The sequence below is a fragment of the Rhinoderma darwinii genome, chromosome 9 (genome assembly GCF_050947455.1).
Source record: "Rhinoderma darwinii isolate aRhiDar2 chromosome 9, aRhiDar2.hap1, whole genome shotgun sequence".
In the NCBI taxonomy this organism is placed as follows: domain Eukaryota; kingdom Metazoa; phylum Chordata; class Amphibia; order Anura; family Rhinodermatidae; genus Rhinoderma; species Rhinoderma darwinii.
The window spans coordinates 90,196,958-90,216,928 of record NC_134695.1 but is presented as its reverse complement, the minus strand read 5'-3'; the positions used below and the strand labels follow the sequence as shown (position 1 = coordinate 90,216,928).

At 42.2% G+C, this 19,971-nt stretch overlaps 1 protein-coding gene and 1 long non-coding RNA gene across 10 annotated transcripts in view; one reads left to right on the top strand and one right to left on the bottom strand.

The window, feature by feature from the left end:
• LOC142661160 (BTB/POZ domain-containing protein kctd15) overlaps nucleotides 1-19,971 on the bottom strand; it is a 372,733-nt gene that overhangs the window by 67,091 nt on the left and 285,671 nt on the right. The gene's annotated exons all lie outside the window — the stretch shown is intronic.
• The window catches only part of LOC142661161 (uncharacterized), a 354,813-nt gene that overhangs the window by 250,709 nt on the left and 84,133 nt on the right, over nucleotides 1-19,971 (top strand). Inside the window, exon 9 of one of the 8 annotated variants that reach the window (XR_012850661.1) lies at nucleotides 546-753. The exons of the other annotated variants lie outside the window; for them this stretch is intronic. This is a non-coding gene — a long non-coding RNA (uncharacterized LOC142661161). Of the gene's footprint in view, nucleotides 1-545; nucleotides 754-19,971 lie in introns of those variants that run through there. 8 annotated transcript variants of the gene reach the window in all.

The following is a 19,971-nucleotide window of genomic DNA, read 5'->3' as shown; positions in this document are numbered from 1 at the left end:
TGGGCATTATACTGCATTGGGGCATCTGTGTAGATTATACTGTGTGGGGGAATCTGTGGGCATTATACTGTATGGGGGCATATGTGTTGGCTTTATACTGTATGGGTGCATCTATGGGGGCATTATACTGTAGGGTGGCAGCTAGAGGGCATTATACTGTGTGGGCTTAACCGGGTGTGTATGGGCGGGGATTGGATGGGATTAGAGGCGTGGCTACGCGAGCCACATCGGTTGTTCCTCTTTGTGATACTTCAAAGCTGGGAGGTATGTTAATCTACACTTAGATAGATAGATAGATTAGATTAGATTAGATAAAAATGTGGTGGCAAATTACAATAAAAACATTAGTAAACCTGGGGCTAACCCCTGGTGACGGTCGGCAACTATAAGTAGTGCAAAAGCCTCTGCACTGCTGTTCTTTACTGTCTATATTACCAGTAATAAATTCTCTGCTTCCTGCAAAACTTTGAAACTTGTTTTAAACTTTTTTTGTGAGTCTCTTTGATGGATATAAACAGGGTGATTTTGTGTATTCTTTTTTACAGAGCCCATTTCAGATTTGCAGGTCCATCGATCTCAGCAACTGGCATTAAATCTGGTACTTGTTCTTTTACACCTTGCAGTGCTAAGGGATTTGACAAACATTAACTTCCATAGATCCGAATTAACATAGAGTAATTAGAGATGTTGCTGATAGTTCCAGGAACCCCGCAGCGCCAGGCGGAGAGGTAATACTAAACACACACATCTCTGGCTGGCTGATAAAAGCATAGCGCATGCTGATGTCCTCAGAAGTGCCGCTTATGTGCTCATTAAAGCCACATTTCCTAATAAATGGATAAATGGCTTCTTTCTTTTTTTTTAGCACTGCTTGGCAGGAGCCCGGCTCAATGATGCTTGTATTACTTACAGTAAAAAAGCTCCGAAATAATAATTAGAACAGTGAAAGTCCCTATATTTATTATTATCACTAAAGTGTTCCCCTGGTTTGGAGGAATCTAGCTTTAAATATTAGAGAATTGCATTATGGGCAATTCTCTAATATACTTTCATTAACTAAATTATTCCAATATTATCTCCCAAGTCAATTCGTCCTATAGCCTCAGTCTAAAAGGAGCAAATCTTCAGAACCCAAGCTCCACGGAGGTAAATCATACAAGATCATACAAGATTATCGCACTATTCAGATCGTGTTAGGGCTTATTCACACAGAGGAATGTATTTCAATGGGGCCGTTCACGCGGCCGTTGTTTTAACAGACCATGTGAAGGGTCCGTTGAAAAACAGAACATGTCCTATTTTTTTCCGTTTTCACAGATCCCTCACGGGTTCAACTCGGACGTGAAAACTGGCCGTTTTTTAACGTACGAGTTTGCACTTGTTCGTGTGAATCTGGCCTCACAGCGCAGTGCAATATCGCATGGAATGTATAAAATATTTTTTTTCCCCACCATAGGGTTCTGTTAACATTGCATGCGATATAACACGATTACACTTTTATGCGATATTGCAATGGGATTTTGATTTTTGCATGAAATTTCACAAATACAGTTTTCTGCACTGCAATTTCACATAAAATTGTAATGCAATAGTGGGATGTGATCTCATGCAAGTCTAGCGATTGATGGGGTCAGTACGGCGCATGCGCCGATTCCATCAGACTACATGCTCTTCTGCTCTGCCGAGGTCCGTCTCTCTCGGGTAGTCTGATGTAATTGGCGTATGAGCAGTAATGCCGATTAGCCCGGTGAAACGTCAAGGGTGTACTGCGCATGCACCGATTATGAAGCAGAGTCGCGCGTGCGTTCAGGAGACTACGGGGTCAGTCGTGAACTCGGCTATTACACTGCCTGGCCCCTGTCAATCAATGGAAGAAGTGAGCGATGGACTGGGGAAAGAAGACAGAGCATTTTGGAGCAACGGTGACACCCTCGTTGCTCCAAAATGCTCATTTGGATATATTGACTAAAGTGATTTTCTCTGCAAAGGAGTCAAGAAAAATAACGTTCCATTCATGTCTATACTATATTACTCTGCTGCTAGTTTGATAGGTACATTTCTGGAGACTCCGTTTAAGCTAGAGGGTCCATTAGGCACGAATGTGGTGTGGGTTCCAGGTCTGATACGCAGCGTATAAGTCCTGTGGGAACCTGGCCTAACACGGACTGGGCTCCTAGTACTGCATCCATGGGTCACTTAAGAGACTCAGAGATGCAGCATAGTCATGTGTGGGCAGCCTTGAATAGACATCGTGTGTAAGTTGGGGGTTGGGGTGGTTATAGGGAGAGCAAGGATATTAGTGCCACAGTCCAGTCAGTACTCACTGTGACCTCCCCCTGTGCCGCCGCTGTTCTGTGTAGAGGGTGGATGGGCAAGGCTCAAGAAAGGGGAGCACCGAGCCTGCCCTTCACCGCGTGGATGTCCTGACCTGTGGCTCACCCGCGCAGTCTGCTAGTAAGGCAGTAACCACCATCTCCACTGACTCAACTGTGGTTATATTCACACGCGGCAGAATTGTTGCAGAAATTTCTGCAACATAGCTGCATATCTGCTTGCAGTAATCCTTGCACATGCGGCAGAAACAACCCCATTCAGTTGTATGGAACTCATTTTGAATGGCAGAAGTTTCTGCAATAAATCTGCTGGTCTGAACATACCCTAATGCTGTTAAGCTGTTCTTACAACAATCAGTAAATCGGACATTTTTCACAGCGCAAACTGCAATCCATTATTATTTTTAAATAGGCGATTAATGGCAAATTGCTTTATCACGGTGAGAACTGTACAGAAGGTCCATTCTGATCTCCTCTAAACAGGGCCCGGAGACTGAGCACAGATGACATATCAATGGCGATTACATTACTCAGGAGCCGGAATTAATTAAGAACTAACCGTGATGGATGATAAAATAGTCACGCAATTAAAGACAAATCTGAAATTTCAATTCTCTTTATCAGATTAGACATTCAGCATAAATCTTTCAATTAGAGTTCTTTTTCATTATCAATGATTTGCCTTGTTACAGCTGACTGAATGGTTTCATATGGCTGACTTCAGGAAAAGTTTTAGCTCCATTTCCATTACGGAGAATACATTACAAAGCGGAGTATTGATTAACTATCAACCCCTTTAAAAAAAAACAAAATCATAGAAATGCAACGTGTTGCTTCAGCCGGCGTGTAATACAAAGTCTGTTCTGGTTGTCAAATGTATTTCAGTTTGTAAAGAGACATAAAGGGATCATGTTCGAAAAATGGTCTGTGGGGTCCCGGAATAACCTGTGAGACCCATTCATGACATTTTTTTCAACGTCCATTGTTAATTTTGGTAGTTAATAAGCAATAATCACTTAAATCGCCCTAACGCAAGTAAAGGTCCTTTTACACCGGCCAATATGGGCCGTGAAAATGAGCGCCAATCAAAGAGATAGCTAATTGATTAGCGCTGGTTTGCTCCTTTCACAATGAGCTATGATTGGTTATGTATGGGGACGAGCGATCATTACCACAATCATTCGTCCCCATACATTTCTATCACGTTGGCATCACATCTCCCCTGTTGCTGCTGACAATGATACAATCAACCGATGAAAGAGCGCTCGCTCGTTCATCGGCTGATCCTTGCCTTATTTACACAGGGTAATGATTGGGAATGAGCGTTCATTCATACGACCATTGGCTCGTGTAAAAGGGACTTAAAGAGGCTCTGTCACCAGATTTTGCAACCCCTATCTGCTATTGCATGTGATCGGCGCTGCAATGTAGATTACAGTAACGTTTTTATTTTTAAAAAACGAGCATTTTTGGCCAAGTTATGACCATTTTTGTATTTATGCAAATGAGGCTTGCAAAAGTCCAACTGGGCGTGTTTAAAGTAAAAGTCCAACTGGGCGTGTATTATGTGCGTACATCGGGGCGTGTTTACTTCTTTTACTAGCTGGGCGTTGTGTATAGAAGTATCATCCACTTCTCTTCAGAACGCCCAGCTTCTGGCAGTGCAGCACTGTGACGTCACTCACAGGTCCTGCATCGTGTCGGCCACATCGGCACCAGAGGCTACAGTTGATTCTGCAGCAGCATCAGCGTTTGCAGGTAAGTCGATGTAGCTACTTACCTGCAAACGCTGATGCTGCTGCAGAATCAACTGTAGCCTCTGGTGCCGATGTTACTATGTTACTATGTTACTATGTCCACCAATATTTCATCTCATACAAGAGCCCAATGGCTGCAGCAATAAGAATTTATTATAGTGAGAAATCTTTCAGAAGCCATACAGTAAGGGCTTGTCCACACGTAATGGATTTGCTGCGTATTTTACGTCCGGAATTGCAGACAGAAAATACGCAGCAGAATACAGTAGCAGCAAAATGAGTGTGATTGAACAAATGTAACCCACACGTGGCGTAAAAATTCAGTCCAGAAATTCACCTGCGGTGCGTCATTTTAGTTCCGCAGCATGTCAATTACTGCTGCGGAAAGTGGACTGATTTCCTGCGTTTTTCTAAAGAATTATCACCATCACACCGCCTTGAAAAAAACGCCGCAAAATTGGCACTATTTTTCACAGTAAAAAACACATGAAATGGTGCAGATTTTCTGCTAGTTTATTCGGAAATGCTGCAGAAATTTTCAGCAGCAAATCCGTTATGTGTGGACAAGCCCTATAGTTGTATATGCGCATACCTGGGCTGCAGTATCTGTAGGGGCTCGCTCAATGGCTGAAGACATAAGTATAATAAAAAAAATAATTTCACCAAGCTGTTTAAGAGGATCTGTCACTAGTTTACTAGCTAATCTAATAGGCGCTGTCACACAGATAATGCTAGTGAGAATTGTGTCCCAAAACTTTTATTATTTTAAAAGTTATGAGCTTTTTTTTCTAAATATTCAAATGAGGCTATGCTAGACAAGTGGGCATCAACATCAGCGATTCCCCTGAGCAGCGTCACACTAGGGTCCCTTGGGCCCACCAGAGGGAATGATTTTGAGGGCCCCCCTACCACTCTGCAGAATATGTGAACATCCACTTGTTGTTATCATTGTACACACTGGCGTAGCTATAGGGGTCGCAGCGGTCGCAATTGCGACAGGGCCCCGAAGCCAGGGGGGCCCACGGCCCCCCGCACCACATCCATAAAAAGTTACTATAGTAACTCGGGCCGCGGGCCCCTGTTACTATAGTAACATACTTTACTTACCTTCCTGGTTCCGGATCGCAGCGGAGGTCCTGACGTCAAGCGCTGTGCGCAGCGCATGACGTCACAGCGCTATGCGCCGTGCACAGCATCGAGACAACAGAACTCCCGCCGCGGCCGAAGAGGAAGGTAAGGTTAGCCCTGACTGGCGGGGTCCGACTCCCGGGACCCGCCAATCAGCTGTTTTGAAGGGGCCGCAGCACTCGTACGAGAGCTGCTCCCCTTCATTCCTGTCACTCTGTGAATCCATGTCGGCGATTCACAGTGTGAGCGAGTAGTGAAATGAAGGGGAAGCAGCTCTCGTACGAGTGCTGCGGCCCCTTCAAAACAGCTGATTGGCGGGTCCCGAGAGACACATCAGCTATTGATGGCCTATCCTGAGGATAGGCCATCAATGTTTAGGGACTGTACAACCCCTAAGCCTACGATATAGCAGGCTTAGGGGGCCCATGAGACAGGATCACAGATTGTGTGATCCTGTCTGCTGGGCCCTGTATCTAAGCCAATCACATGGTAGGCTTAGATACATGGCCCATGCGTGATCCTGTCTGCTGGGCCCTGTATATAAGCCTACCACACTGTAGGTTTAGATACAGGGCCCCAGCACACAGTAATCTTATACTGTATAAGATTACTATCTGCTGGACCCTGTATCTAAGCCTAACACATGTGTTACTAATCGTTTTTTTTGTGTGTTTTCTTACAGGTTCGGTCGTTGGACTACGTCGGATTCCAGGACTACTTTGGACGACGGCTTTTTTTTAATTATCAATAAAATGGTTAATGAGGGTTGTGTGGGTTTTTTTTTTATTTCAATAAAATATTTTTTCTATGTCTTTGTGTTTTTTTTTTAAACTATATTACTACCGCCTTAGTAATGGCCGCCGGCTGATTGACAGCATCCATTGCTAAGGCGGGGCTTAGTGTTTGCCGATGCAGAGGCTAACACTAACCCCCATTATTACCCCGGTACCCACCGCCACCAGGGGTGCTGGGAAGAGCCGGGTACGATCCAGTACCTGACCATCTGTAGTGATGGTCGGCCACTGGGGTGGCCGCAGGCTGGTATTATCAGGAGGGGAAAGGCCAGATACAGTGGCCCTTCCTACCCTGGTAATGCTAGGCTGCTGCTGCTTTATTGTATCTGGCTGGTTATGAAAAATGGGGGGGACCCCACGTCATTTAAAAAAAAAATATATAAAATAATTGGAAAGAACGATGTGGGGTCCCCCCCAATTTTCATAACCAGCCAGATACAACACAGCAGCAGCAGGCAGCATTACCAGGGTGGTAGGGGCCACTGTTTTTGGCCTTCCCCAGCCTAATACTACCAGCCTGCGGCCACCCCGGTGCCTGCCCGTCACTACAGATGGTCGGGTACTGGTTCGTACCCAGCTCTTCCCAGTACTCCTGGTGGCGGTGGGTACCGGGGTAATAATGGGGGTTAGTGTTGGCCTCTGCACCTGCTAACATTAAGCCTCGCCTTAGTAATGGAGGTTGTCAATGAGCCAGCGGCCATTACTAAGGCGGTGATAATAAAGTTTAAAAAGATACAAGCACATAGAAAAAATATTTTATTGAAATAAAAAAACACAACCCTCATAAACCATTTTATTGAGAATAAAAAAAACGCTGTCATTGAAGTCCTCGAATCCGAAGTCCAACAACCGAACCTGTAAAAAAAAAACACAAACACACAAAAATAATCAGTAACACATAAAGAAGCAAAATTATTATCCTTACCTATCCTGGGTCCAGCGCTGGAGACGCAATGTCAGCGAGCTGGGCCCTGTATCTAATCCAATCATGTGTGATACTGTCTGCTGAGCTGTGTATCTAATCCAATCATGTGTGATACTGTCTGCTGGGCCCTGTATCTAATCGTATCTTGTGTGATACTGTCTGCTGGGCCCTATATCTAATCCGATCATGTGTGATACTGTCTGCTGAGCCACTATCTAATCCTATCATGTGTGATACTGCCTGCTGAGCCACTGTATCTAATCCTATCATGTGTGATACTGCCTTCTGAGCCACTGTATCTAATCCTATCGTGTGGTACTGTCTGCTGAGCCACTGTATCTAATCCTATCATGTGTGATACTGTCTGCTGAGCCACTGTATCTAATCCTATCATGTGTGATACTGTCTGCTGAGCCACTGTATCTAATCCTATCATGTGTGATACTGCCTTCTGAGCCACTGTATCTAATCCTATCATGTGTGATACTGTCAGCTGAGCCACTGTATCTAATCCTATCCATAGTTTATAGGGTCGTAGTGCTATAGATATGCTATGCTGTCTCATATACACACTTTTTTTTTTGGGCGGACACATATGTATTGGGGCTATTTCCCTGACATTTTAAGCCCTGAGGGTATGTTCACACGGCAGCGTCTGTTACGGCTGAAATTACGGTGCTGTTTTTCTATGGAGTCCATGGAAAACGGCTCCATTTACGTCTGAAGAAGTGACAGGCATTTCTTTGACGCGGGCGTCTTTTTTACACGCCGCCTTTTGACCGTCGGCACAAAACATCGTAAGACCCATTCAAGTGAATGGGCAACGCTTTTGAGCCGCAGTTTCGGACGTAATTCAATGCTAAAACGCCCGAATTACGTCTGTAAATAGGGTGTGTGAACCCAGCCTTAGTGACGCCCCCCGGCTGCTAGTGCTGTATTGTTGGGTCACTTAGGAGACCCAGCGATGCAGCTGAAAGCTGCGGACCGTCGGCCATGAGAAGTTTGCGGGGGGGGGGGGCCAGTAAGAATTTTTGCATCGGGGCCCATGAGCCTTTAGCTACGCCCCTGCTTGTACACATAGGACATATCGTTAGTAAGATCTAATAGGTTATTTGTGAATCAACCATAAGTAACAGACCCTAGTGGCAAGTACTTGCCAGCCAAGTCTGCTCCAAATGTGGTTGTCTTCTGTAAATTCACTGTATAAATTGATATAAATATAATTGTGCTCCCACAATATGAAAAAATTAGAAGGTTCACTGAAGTGACAACTGAGTAAAATATACCTTTTAATAGTAACTCGTTTTAAAAACAGGGGTAACACACCACTGCGAAATGAGCCCCACCGTGAAAATTAAAAAATGTATTAAACAGAAAACACTGAGTCATTATGATAGATATATCTCAGTGTTTGTAACAATATTTGTCTGGAACCAGCATTTATCCTGGGCACAACAATAGTACAATCCCCAAAAGAAGCACGTGTCCGAAATAAATCACCGGATCTCCTAGCGCTGGGTGTAACACAATGTTCCTGTCCCCTATGCAGACATTCCATATACAATAAACGACCCTACGCGTATGATGCCGTTGACATCGATACGTGCATCTTCCCGTGACGCACAGCAGAATATCTGCTGTTGAATATTATTATCGCTGGTGATGAGGCCAGAGTTACCAAGATACGGACCCCTGAGGAGGAGTATCTGAAACGCGTAGGGTCGTTTATTGTATATGGAATGTCTGCATAGGGGACAGTAACATTGTGTTACACCCAGCGCTAGGAGATCCGGTGATTTATTTCGGACACTGGTGCTTCTTTTGGGGATTGTACTATTGTTGTGCCCAGGATATATGCTGGTTCCAGACAAATATTGTTACAAACACTGAGATATATCTATCATAATGACTCAGTGTTTTCTGTTTAATACATTTTTTAATTTTCACGGTGGGGCTCATTTCACAGTGTGGTTGTCTTCTGCTAGACTTTTTAGGACCGATTTTTGGGTCAGAGTCTGGGCCCACCGGAGGATCCTCTGATACTCTGGTGGGCCAGACCGACCCTGCTCCTGAGGTGGAGCTACCTCACAGCCTCTGACCTGTCCTATCAGCATGAAGCTGCTTCACACAGTGTGAGAGAATAAGGCTGGAGGAAAGGGGGATACTTCAAATATTCATATCTCCAGCTGTGGACCACCTAAAACAGTGGTGGCATATGAAAGATGACATTCTAATCTTTTATATGGCACCAGGATCGCAGTTCTAGCTGTGACCCCAACGGAGATATCACCAGTTAAATACACAGTCAGGAATGGAAGCTGTATACTATATGATCACGCTGTGTTGCTGGGCAAGGAAGGGGGAGAAGCTGTATGCTGATTGGCCAGCGTCATACAGAAAACATTACACCGCCCAGAGAGAAAAGAAAGAGTCACCTATTTGGCAAGTATAGCAAATTAGCATATATATATATATATATATGACACTAGTTATAAGCATCACAGCGCCTATTAGATTAGTTAGGAGATAGGGAATTAATAAACTAGTGACAGATCCTCTTTAAGGCCCTGTTCACACTGAGATTTTTAACACGTTGTTTGACTCAGAAACCGCGTTGGAAAACGCGCGAAACAACGGTCGAAAATGCCTCCCATTGATTTCAATGGGAGGCGGACGCTTTTTTTTACCGCTCGCGGTAAAAAGCGACAGGCCCTATATACGGGTGTTTACGCCTCAGACCTCCCATTGACATCAATGGGAGGCAGAGAAAGCGTATTTCGGAATTTTGAGGCAGAATTCTCTGCCTGCAAAAAAACTCTGTGTGAACTCAGCCTAAGGCCGGATTCACACGAGCGTGTGAGTTTTGGGCACGCAAAAAATTCAGCGTTTTGCGTGCGCAAAAGGCACTTAACAGCTCCATGTGGCAGCCCCGTATGATGCGCGGCTGCGTGATTTTCGCGCAGCTGCCATCATTATGACACTCCGTTTGGATGTTTGTAAACAGAAAAGCACGTGGTGCTTTTGTTTTCATTCATAGTTTGACAGCTGTTGCGTGAAAAACACAGGTCCCACGGAAGTGCTTCCGTGTGGCATGCATGCTTTTCACGCACCCATTGACTTCAATGGGTGCATGATGCGCGAAATACGCCCAAAGAATGGACATGTCGTGACTTTTAAAAGTCACGCACATGTCTGCACGGCCCCATAGACTAATATAGGTCTGTGCTCCGCGCGTGAAAATCACGCGCGTTGCACGGACGTATATCCCGTTCGTCTGAATAAGCCCTAACTGTTATGTGATCCTGGGGAACCACTACTCCCATCAGGTTGACATTGCTATTTTAGGGTGTAATATAGTCATTTTGCAGCAATTCTATTACAGGTGAAAGCTGTAATAAATGTGATTTTTCCTTTGCCTTTCAAAGTGCATTTAATGAAAACCACCTCTCGTCAGCTCGCACACAATTCTTATTAACAGACGCTCCATCTGAGGAGCTGAGATTTATGTGTGTGCACCGAGGATGTCATGAAATAGACTTTGTATTTCCAGCAAAGCGTCGCATGCGTGTTCAGTTGCACAAAGAGCGTCTCCCAGCTAAATTACAATTTCATTCTCTTTAATTATTTAAGGCGATAGTTTTATTGCTGAAACCTGGATGTCTTGTAAATCAAATTACTCATAAGCGCACAGTAGTGCTGACAACAGAGCCGAGAAGAAAGATCATTGTTCTATTAGATTAATGGAAAGAAAGATTAGAGGAATAGACACAAAAACATGGAGTCACGAAAATCTCTATACTGGGTTCAATTGGAATTCCACTTCCATTTTCTGACTTTGGTGGGAAACGCACTGCTGCCCTAACTGATGATTTCCAAAACCTTTGCCATTAGATGTAGATTCTCGTAATGCAGGATTTCTAAAAATATTTACCACTGAACAGAAAATCCATGAATTGCATTATGGGAGCTTAGCTGTTGCTTAATGGAGATTGTCAAGATTAGAAAAATAGGACTACTTCCAAAACCAGCGCCACACCTGACAGCAGGTTGTGTGTGGTATTACAGCTCAGCCCCATTCACGTCAGTCTTGGAAAGGTGTGGCAATGGCTGCTTACTTCCAGAAACATGTTTTTCTAATCCTTTACCACCCCTTTGATTGTCTGTGAACCCAGTGCTAATGAATTCAAAATTTCAATCAGCAGAACTCAGAATGCAACAGAAATAGTGATGTCCCAACTGGACAAACTTTATCCGCACGCTCCGTTTGGACATGTGACCATCATAGAGGGGGGGGGGTCCACTACTCAAGACCTCCCTCTATCACCCAAAGTAGAGCGCTGCTACTTGATGAGGCTTATTTTCCTTTATTTAGCAATTTCTTGAAAAAGTGTTTGTTTTTTTCCTCACTGGCTGTTCAACGTGTGTATTTATAATCATTCTATACAGATCAGAGAAAACCGTTCTCTATGCACCGATGTCCTGGCGGGCTAGTGCTTCTATACCACAGGTAATATGAACAAGCAGAGTTGGAAGTGTAAAGTATGACAGCACAGCAGTCTGAGCCTCTATTAAGATCAAAGGTTCAAGGATAACTAAACGTTCAACAAACTTCTGACATGTCATAGTGACATGTCAGAAGTTTTGATTGGGGGGTGTCTGGTGGGGGTCTCAGTGCTCAATCGCTAAAACAAAGTGGGAGAAGCGCTCAGCCGCTTCGTTTCGGTTTGGCTTTTTCCGGAAATAAATTTATCGGTGTACGGACTCAATAGAAAGTCTAGGAGCCAGTACTCCGATGCATCGGCTTTCCAGAAAAAGCCGAACAGAAATGAACAAATTTAACATATACATCATGGGCTTTTCAAAAGCTTTTCATGATGTATACATTAGGGTATGTTCACACAAGGTCATTACGTCCGTAAATGACGGACGTATTTCGGCCGCAAGTACCGGACCGAACACAGTGCAGGGAGCCGGGCTCCTAGCGTCATAGTTATGTACGACGCTAGGAGTCTCTGCCTCGCTGTGGGACAACTGTCCTGTACTGTAATCATGTTTTCAGTACGAGACAGTTGTCCGGCAGCGAGGCAGGGACTCCTAGCGTCGTACATAACTATGATGCTAGGAGCCCGGCTCCCTGCAGTGTGTTCGGTCCGGTACTTGCGGCCGAAATACGTCCGTCAATTACGGACGTAATGACCTCGTGTGAACATACCCTTAGGGTAACTAAACGTTCAACAAACTTCTGACCTGTCATTTAACATGTCATAAGTTTTGATTGGTGGGGGTCCGAGCACTGAGACTCCCTCTGATCACTAAAACGAAGCGGCAGAGGCACTTGTCTTTGCGCTGTGCCGCTTTGTTTCTGTTCGGCTTTTTCCGGAAGTCGATGTAGCAGTGTACGGAGTCAATAGAAAGTCTATGGGCCCGTTTTAGTGATCGGCTGATCGTTTTAGTGATCAGCTGTGACAGGGTTCCGTTGTTTCGGACGGAATCGATAGTGCAGTCGACTGCGCTATTGATTCCATCAAAACGACGGAACCCTGTCGCAACGGTGACAGACGGAAACCATTAGCTAGGTTTCCGTCACCATGGAGTTCAATGGTGGGGGAAACGGAAGCTGAGGTTTCCATTTACCTTTCCGTTGAGGGATTAACCCGACGGAAACCTCCAAAAGAACCCCTCAACGGAAGGGCAACGGTGATGTGAACATGCCCTTACAGCCTATATTATAGTCCGGAGCTGCATTCACAATTCTGCTGCTTGCTACTGAAACCAGTTGGCAGATTCTTGACTGATACAATGCTCTGTGCTGCAATGCATTCTGGGAGTTACAGATTACTGTACAGTGTCTGGTGTAAAGAATACGACAGAGAGAGAGAGAGAGAGAGTCAGTCAGGTACTGGATCGTACCCGGCTCTTCCCGGCACCCCTGTTGGCGGTGGGTACCAGGGTAATAATGGGGGTTAGTGGTAGCCTTTTCACCGGCTAATATTAAGCCCCGCCTTAGCAATGGATGCTGTCAATCAGTCAGTGGCCATTAGTAAGGCGGTAGCGATAAAGTTTAAAAAAAATACAGAGCTAGAAAAAATAGATTTATTGAAATAAAAATAAAAAAACACACAACCCTCAACCATTTTTATTGAGAATGACAAAGCCGTCATCTAAGAAGTCCTCGAATCCGACGTAGTCCAATGACCGAACCTGTAAAAAAAAAAAAAAAAACACTAGCAAGGGCCTGTTCACATCACCACAGCCCTTCCGTTGAGGGGTTCCATCTGAAGTTTCCGTCGGGTAACCCCTCAACAGAAAGGCAAACTGAAACCTCAGCTTCCGTTTCCTTCTGCACTGTGTGAACAAGGCCTCATAGGAATCCCTGTAGTTCAGGTTATTTTAGTTAGAATTCTACTTATACAGGTTACCTAGGTATTGTGCTTTTATAAATCCTGCATAAAAATCTTGTCTATTTCATCTTCAGAAACAGTTTTGTGTTTTTGATTCTCTGGAGGAAAGCACACTTTCTGCTGTTTGAAGCACAGACACCGCATTTCAAAGGCTTGCTGCAGGGAGACCTTTCTTGGTTTTCTTTCATGGCATAAAAGGTTTTACTTATTTTTATTTTTATTGACCCACTACTGCCACTGATTTTTGGCTAGGGTGAGCAGAGTTCCTGGGAAGATAAAGCGAGTAGAAATCTGTGACCCCCATCTAAGTTTCACTGTGGCCATTGCTCTCTATTTCAATCCTGCTTCTCATATACAAATGATTCTGAGGGTGCGCCTGTACACGGTTTATTTTACAATAGTCACAAGAGCAGTAAACATTCCCACATTTCATAGTAAAGGCCTTGTACATTCTGACTACCATCATAAATGGCAGATCAAACATTTCATAGTCTCTTTACTCTTGGGGGAGCTTTCTCATGTAATCATTGTTGCCTCCTGAGTAATTTTTGTGTTGCTCTCCACAAGGGAAGGGAAGTGACAACTGTTCTGAGCACGTTTTCTGTCCTGATTAATAAGTTAAGCTGAATAACATTACATTACCACCTTTAACTATTATAATCTTGTCCATACGGGCATTATAATGACTACTTAAATACTGCCCCCTATGTACAAGAGTATAACAACTATAATACTGCCCCTATATACAAGAATATAACTACTATAATACTGCCCCTATATACAAGAATATAACTACTATAATACTGCTCCCTATATACAAGAATATAACTACTATAATACTGCCCCCTATATACAAGAATATAACTACTATAATACTGCCCCATATATACAAGAATATAACTACTATAATACTGCCCCCTATATACAAGAATATAACTACTATAATACTGCTCCTATATACAAGAATATAACTACTATAATACTGCTCCTATATACAAGAATATAACTACTATAATACTGCGCCTATATACAAGAATATAACTACTATAATACTGCCCCTATGTACAAGAATATAACTACTATAATACTGCCCCTATATACAAGAATATAACTACTATAATACTGCCCCTATATACAAGAATATAACTACTATAGTACTGCCCCTATATACAAGAATATAACGATCATAATACTGCTCCCTATATACAAGAATATAACTACTATAGTACTGCCCCTATATACAAGAATATAACTACTATAATACTGCCTCCTATATACAAGAATATAACTACAATAATACTGCCCCTATATACAAGAATATAACTACTATAATACTACTCCTATATACAAGAATATAACGATCATAATACTGCTCCCTATATACAAGACTATACCTACTATAATACTGCCCCCTATATACAAGAATATAATTACTATAACACTGCTCCTATATACAAGAATATAACTACTATAATACTGCTCCCTATATACAAGAATATAACTACTATAATACTGCTCCCTATATACAAGAATATAACTACTATAATACTGCTCCTATATACAAGAATATAACGATCATAATACTGCTCCCTATATACAAGACTATAACTACTATATAATACTGCCCCTTATATACAAGACTATAACTACTATATAATACTGCCCCCTATGTACAAGAATAATGCAGATCTTGTTGGGAATGTCAATGTTCGTGAAAACCTCGGTAACAGTGATCACAATATAGTTACATTTTACCTATACTGTAAAAAACAAACGCAGGCTGGGAGGGCAAAAACATTTAATTTTAAGAAAGCCAATTTCCCCAGGATGAGGGCTGCAATTCAGGATATGGACTGGGGAGAACTAATGTCAAATAATGGAACAAATGATAAATGGGAGATTTTCAAATCTACTTTGAGTTATTATAGTGCAAAATTTATTCCTATAGGTAACAAGTATAAACGACTCAAATTAAACCCCACATGGCTTACACCTTCTGTGAAAGGGGCAATACACGACAAAAAAAGGGCATTTAAAAAATACAAATCCGAGGGTACAGCTGTAGCCTTTGTAAAATATAAAGAGCTTAATAAAATCTGTAAAAATGTAATAAAATTAGCAAAAATACAAAATGAAAGGCAGGTGGCCAGGGATAGTAAAACAAATCCCAAAAAATTCTTCAAGTATATAAATGCTAAAAAGCCAAGGTCTGAACATGTAGGACCCCTAGATAATGGTAATGGGGAGTTGATCACAGGGGATCAAGAGAAGGCAGAGTTACTAAATGGGTTCTTTAGCTCTGTATATACAACAGAAGAAAGAGCAGCTGATGTAGCCGGTGCCAGTGCTGTTAATATATCGGCTGATATACTGAATTGGATGAATGTAGAGATGGTCCAAGCTAAATTAAATAAAATAAATGTGCACAAGGCCCCGGGACCAGATGGGTTACACCCTAGAATTCTTAAAGAGCTTAGTTCTGTTATTTCTGTCCCCCTTTTCATAATATTCAGAGAATCTCGAGTGACTGGTATAGTGCCAAGGGACTGGCGCAGGGCAAATGTGGTGCCTATTTTCAAAAAGGGCTCTAGGTCTTCCCCGGGTAATTATAGACCAGTAAGCTTAACATCCATCGTGGGGAAAATGTTTGAGGGACTATATACAGGATTATGTGACAATAAATAGCATTATAAGTGACAGCCAGCACGGTTTTACTAAGGACAGAAGTTGTCAAACTAACCTAATCTGTTTTTATGAAGAGGTGAGCAGAAGTCTAGACAGAGGGGCCGCTGTGGATTTAGTGTTTTTGGACTTTGCAAAGGCATTTGACACTGTCCCCCATAGATGCCTAATGGGTAAATTAAGGACTATAGGTTTAGAAAATATAGTTTGTAATTGGATTGAGAATTGGCTCAAGGACCGTATCCAGAGAGTTGTGGTCAATGATTCCTTCTCTGAATGGTCCCCGGTTATAAGTGGTGTACCCCAGGGTTCAGTGCTGGGACCACTATTATTCAACTTATTTATTAATGATATAGAGGATGGGATTAATAGCACTATTTCTATTTTTGCAGATGACACCAAGCTATGTAATATAGTTCAGTCTATGGAAGATGTTCATGAATTGCAGGCAGATTTAAACAAACTAAGTGTTTGGGCGTCCACTTGGCAGATGAAGTTTAATGTAGATAAATGTAAAGTTATGCATCTGGGTACCAACAACCTGCATGCATCATATGTCCTAGGGGGAGCTACACTGGCGGATTCACTTGTTGAGAAGGATCTGGGTGTACTTGTAAATCATAAACTCAATAACAGCATGCAGTGTCAATCAGCTGCTTCAAAGGCCAGCAGGATATTGTCGTGTATTAAAAGAGGCATGGACTCGCGGGACAGGGATGTAATATCACCACTTTACAAAGCATTAGTGAGGCCTCATCTAGAATATGCAGTTCAGTTCTGGGCTCCAGTTCATAGAAAGGATGCCCTGGAGTTGGAAAAAATACAAAGAAGAGCAACGAAGCTAATTAGGGGCATGGAGAATCTAAGTTATGAGGAAAGATTGAAAGAATTAAACCTATTTAGCCTTGAGAAAAGACGACTAAGGGGGGACATGATTAACTTATATAAATATATTAATGGCACATACAAAAAATATGGTTAAATCCTGTTCCTTGTAAAACCCCCTCAAAAAACAAGGGGGCGCTCCCTCCGTCTGGAGAAAAAAAGGTTCAAGCTTCAGGGGCGACAAGGCTTCTTTACAGTAAGAACTGTGAATCTATGGAATAGTCACCGCAGGAGCCGTCACAGCAGGGACAGGAGATGGCTTTAAAAAAGGGTTAGATAATTTCCTAGAACAAAAAAATATTAGCTCCTATGTGTAGAAATTTTTCTTTCCCTTCCCTTGGTTGAACTTGATGGACATGTGTCTTTTTTCAGCCGTACTAACTATGTAACTATGTAACTACTATAATACTGCCCCCCTATGGACAAGAATATAATTACTATAATACGGCCCCCTATGGCAATATTAAAGAATATAAAATAATAATAATAATATAATACAATAATAAGAATATAAAATAATTCACTAATTAAATAATTTTAGAATGGGAAATGTTGCGTTACATAGCTACCTGAGATAGTATCCCACATGAAAGTCTTCGATACATTGGCTGAGCGTCACTGGGAGGATATTATATCATGGAGTTTAGTTACATTTAATGATGGGGATGTAGTGCTGTGTGGCTCTGCACTCCAGCTAAGCAGCACTGTGTCCGGGAGATTATTATATAATAGAATTTAGAAACATGTCATGTGTGCGGGCGGGGGGCTTGTGAAGTGCTGTGTCGTGTCACATGTGCAAGGCTTAGAAGTGCCAGCTCAACAGACTGTATCACACATGGCCGGCTTAGATGCAACAGCTCCATGGTCCACGAGATTATTTTAAAATCTTTTTAATACAAAGCAATGAAAACCAAAAAAACAAAAGGATTTTTTAAAAAACAACAACCTATTGGCCTGATAGAAAAAAGACAAAACACATAAAATGATACAACTGAATAAAAAGACAATATAAATGTTATCCTATTCCTGGCTTTACTTTTATTGGAAGGGAATGTCATGTATCGGCCGACCCCTTGTAACAAACCTGTTCATTGAGAGTCACACAATTTCCGCTGCTCACTGGGGTGTGTAACAGAAGCGAGATAATACTGATTGATATTGAACAAGCCCTGGAAGAATGAGAGACACCTTTCACAATGGGCGAGAAATCAATACAATGTATTAAGGATTAGCCAGAGCACACAGCCCCACAAAAACTCCTCCGTGCACTGACTGCGGCTTTCATACAATCATGGACTGTGTTACTTCTAATTTTTTATGAAGACAGATCTATTACCAGTTGTCTGTCAATCATATGGTCATAATGTCCTGTTTACAATAAACATGCCACCCACTGAATATCCAATACTTTCCATTAGAACAGTGGTGTCCGAAACAGTAGCTCATACCGGTTGTGAAACTACTACTATTCTGCATTTTTCGACAGCTGCAGGCAGTCAGGGCATGCTGGTAGTTGTAGTTTTGTAATGAATGAATTTTCTACTAATAGTTGAAAAATATAGCAGTCTATGGATGGACTTTTATAAAGTTGTGGGTTGTGTTTATACTTTATCAGCCCTACTCCTATGGGGCAATTCTGCACCTTTGGTGCTTAAAGGAACTGGCCATACTCACAATAAATTAAGTCGCTTGGGTCAATGTTTAAAATCAAATTATTTGTCACTGTTTTGTTCCAATGTCAGCCAGTTATGCTCCTGCCCTCTTCTTCCTCCTATATGGTCCAGAAAGTAGCTATGTTACAGCAGCCATTTATTTTACCAGCTGTGGTATTATTCACAGAGTCACCTAGGCTTCATAGAAATCTTTGTATCGATGTCTATAAAGAAAAAAAGTTATATTTATCACATAAATCACATATAAATATTTCCAAGCTTTGATTTTAATAGAAAGAAAAGAAGAAGAAGAATGTTCACATAGGAGTCCCGATACACTCGTCTACAGATCCTAAAATGTATTTATGATGTCTCTGTTCCTGAGGCACCTATTTATAGACAGAGTAGTAAAAGTACATTCTTTTAAAGGAAATATTCACTTTTGCGACCATTTATTATTGCTCCAATACATCTAAAATAAATATGGAGCAACTGTGCAAATAGTCTTAATTATAAAATCTACCGTTTTCAGTACACAGCTCGTACGCAAACCTATAGTTATGGTTACTGACTATAAACAAAACCTGTCTGCAGTCTGATCCTGCAGTCAATCCTTACTCTTCTTCCTCAGCCCCCTCATTTTGATAAAGTACAAGGAGTAGGAGGAGAGTAAGGCGCAGTTCACACTAGACTCGTCTGGGTACTTTTAACAGAATACTGCTATAGACTGCATTATTCTTGCTGTCAGGAAAGTTCATCAGAAATCTGGACTGAACCCCTGAATGGTAGAGTGAACATAGCCTTCTACAAAACTGCAGGATCAGACTACACACAGGGTGTGTTGTTTTTTTTTTGTAGTCTGTAACTATGGAGACACACAGGAATTGTATACACAAATGGTAGGACACTTTTAATCTAGACTATTTGTTTCTACTGGAGGTCTTCTTTAAGCAACTTTCCATGTTTCCAACCCCACCTAACTGTATACCACACTCTAAACTTCTTTTATGTATACTGTACTTACTTTTTGAACTGCTGCCTTGCCTGTGCTTAGAAAAAGCCTCCATCTTGATTTCTTAGATTTCTCCAGCTTTCTCTTCCTCTTTGCTTTGCTATCAATCCCATGATGCTTCAGCACAGCATCACGTGTGCAGCTAAAGACCATACCATTTCTGCATGCTGGTGGACACAGATTATTTATAGAATATAGAGAGAATGATAATCAGAGAAACCATAAGTATACGGACAGGGAGGCTGCACTATATTCTTCTACATTATACTGGTGTGACAGGAACCTTTCTAAGTATCAGTGGTAGCTTATGATAGAAGTTTCTGCCCCCCATGTGTAATACTAGTGTGGTCCAGGAACTGCTGAAGCCGGAGATGGGTGACACATAGATCTCCATAGACTCCA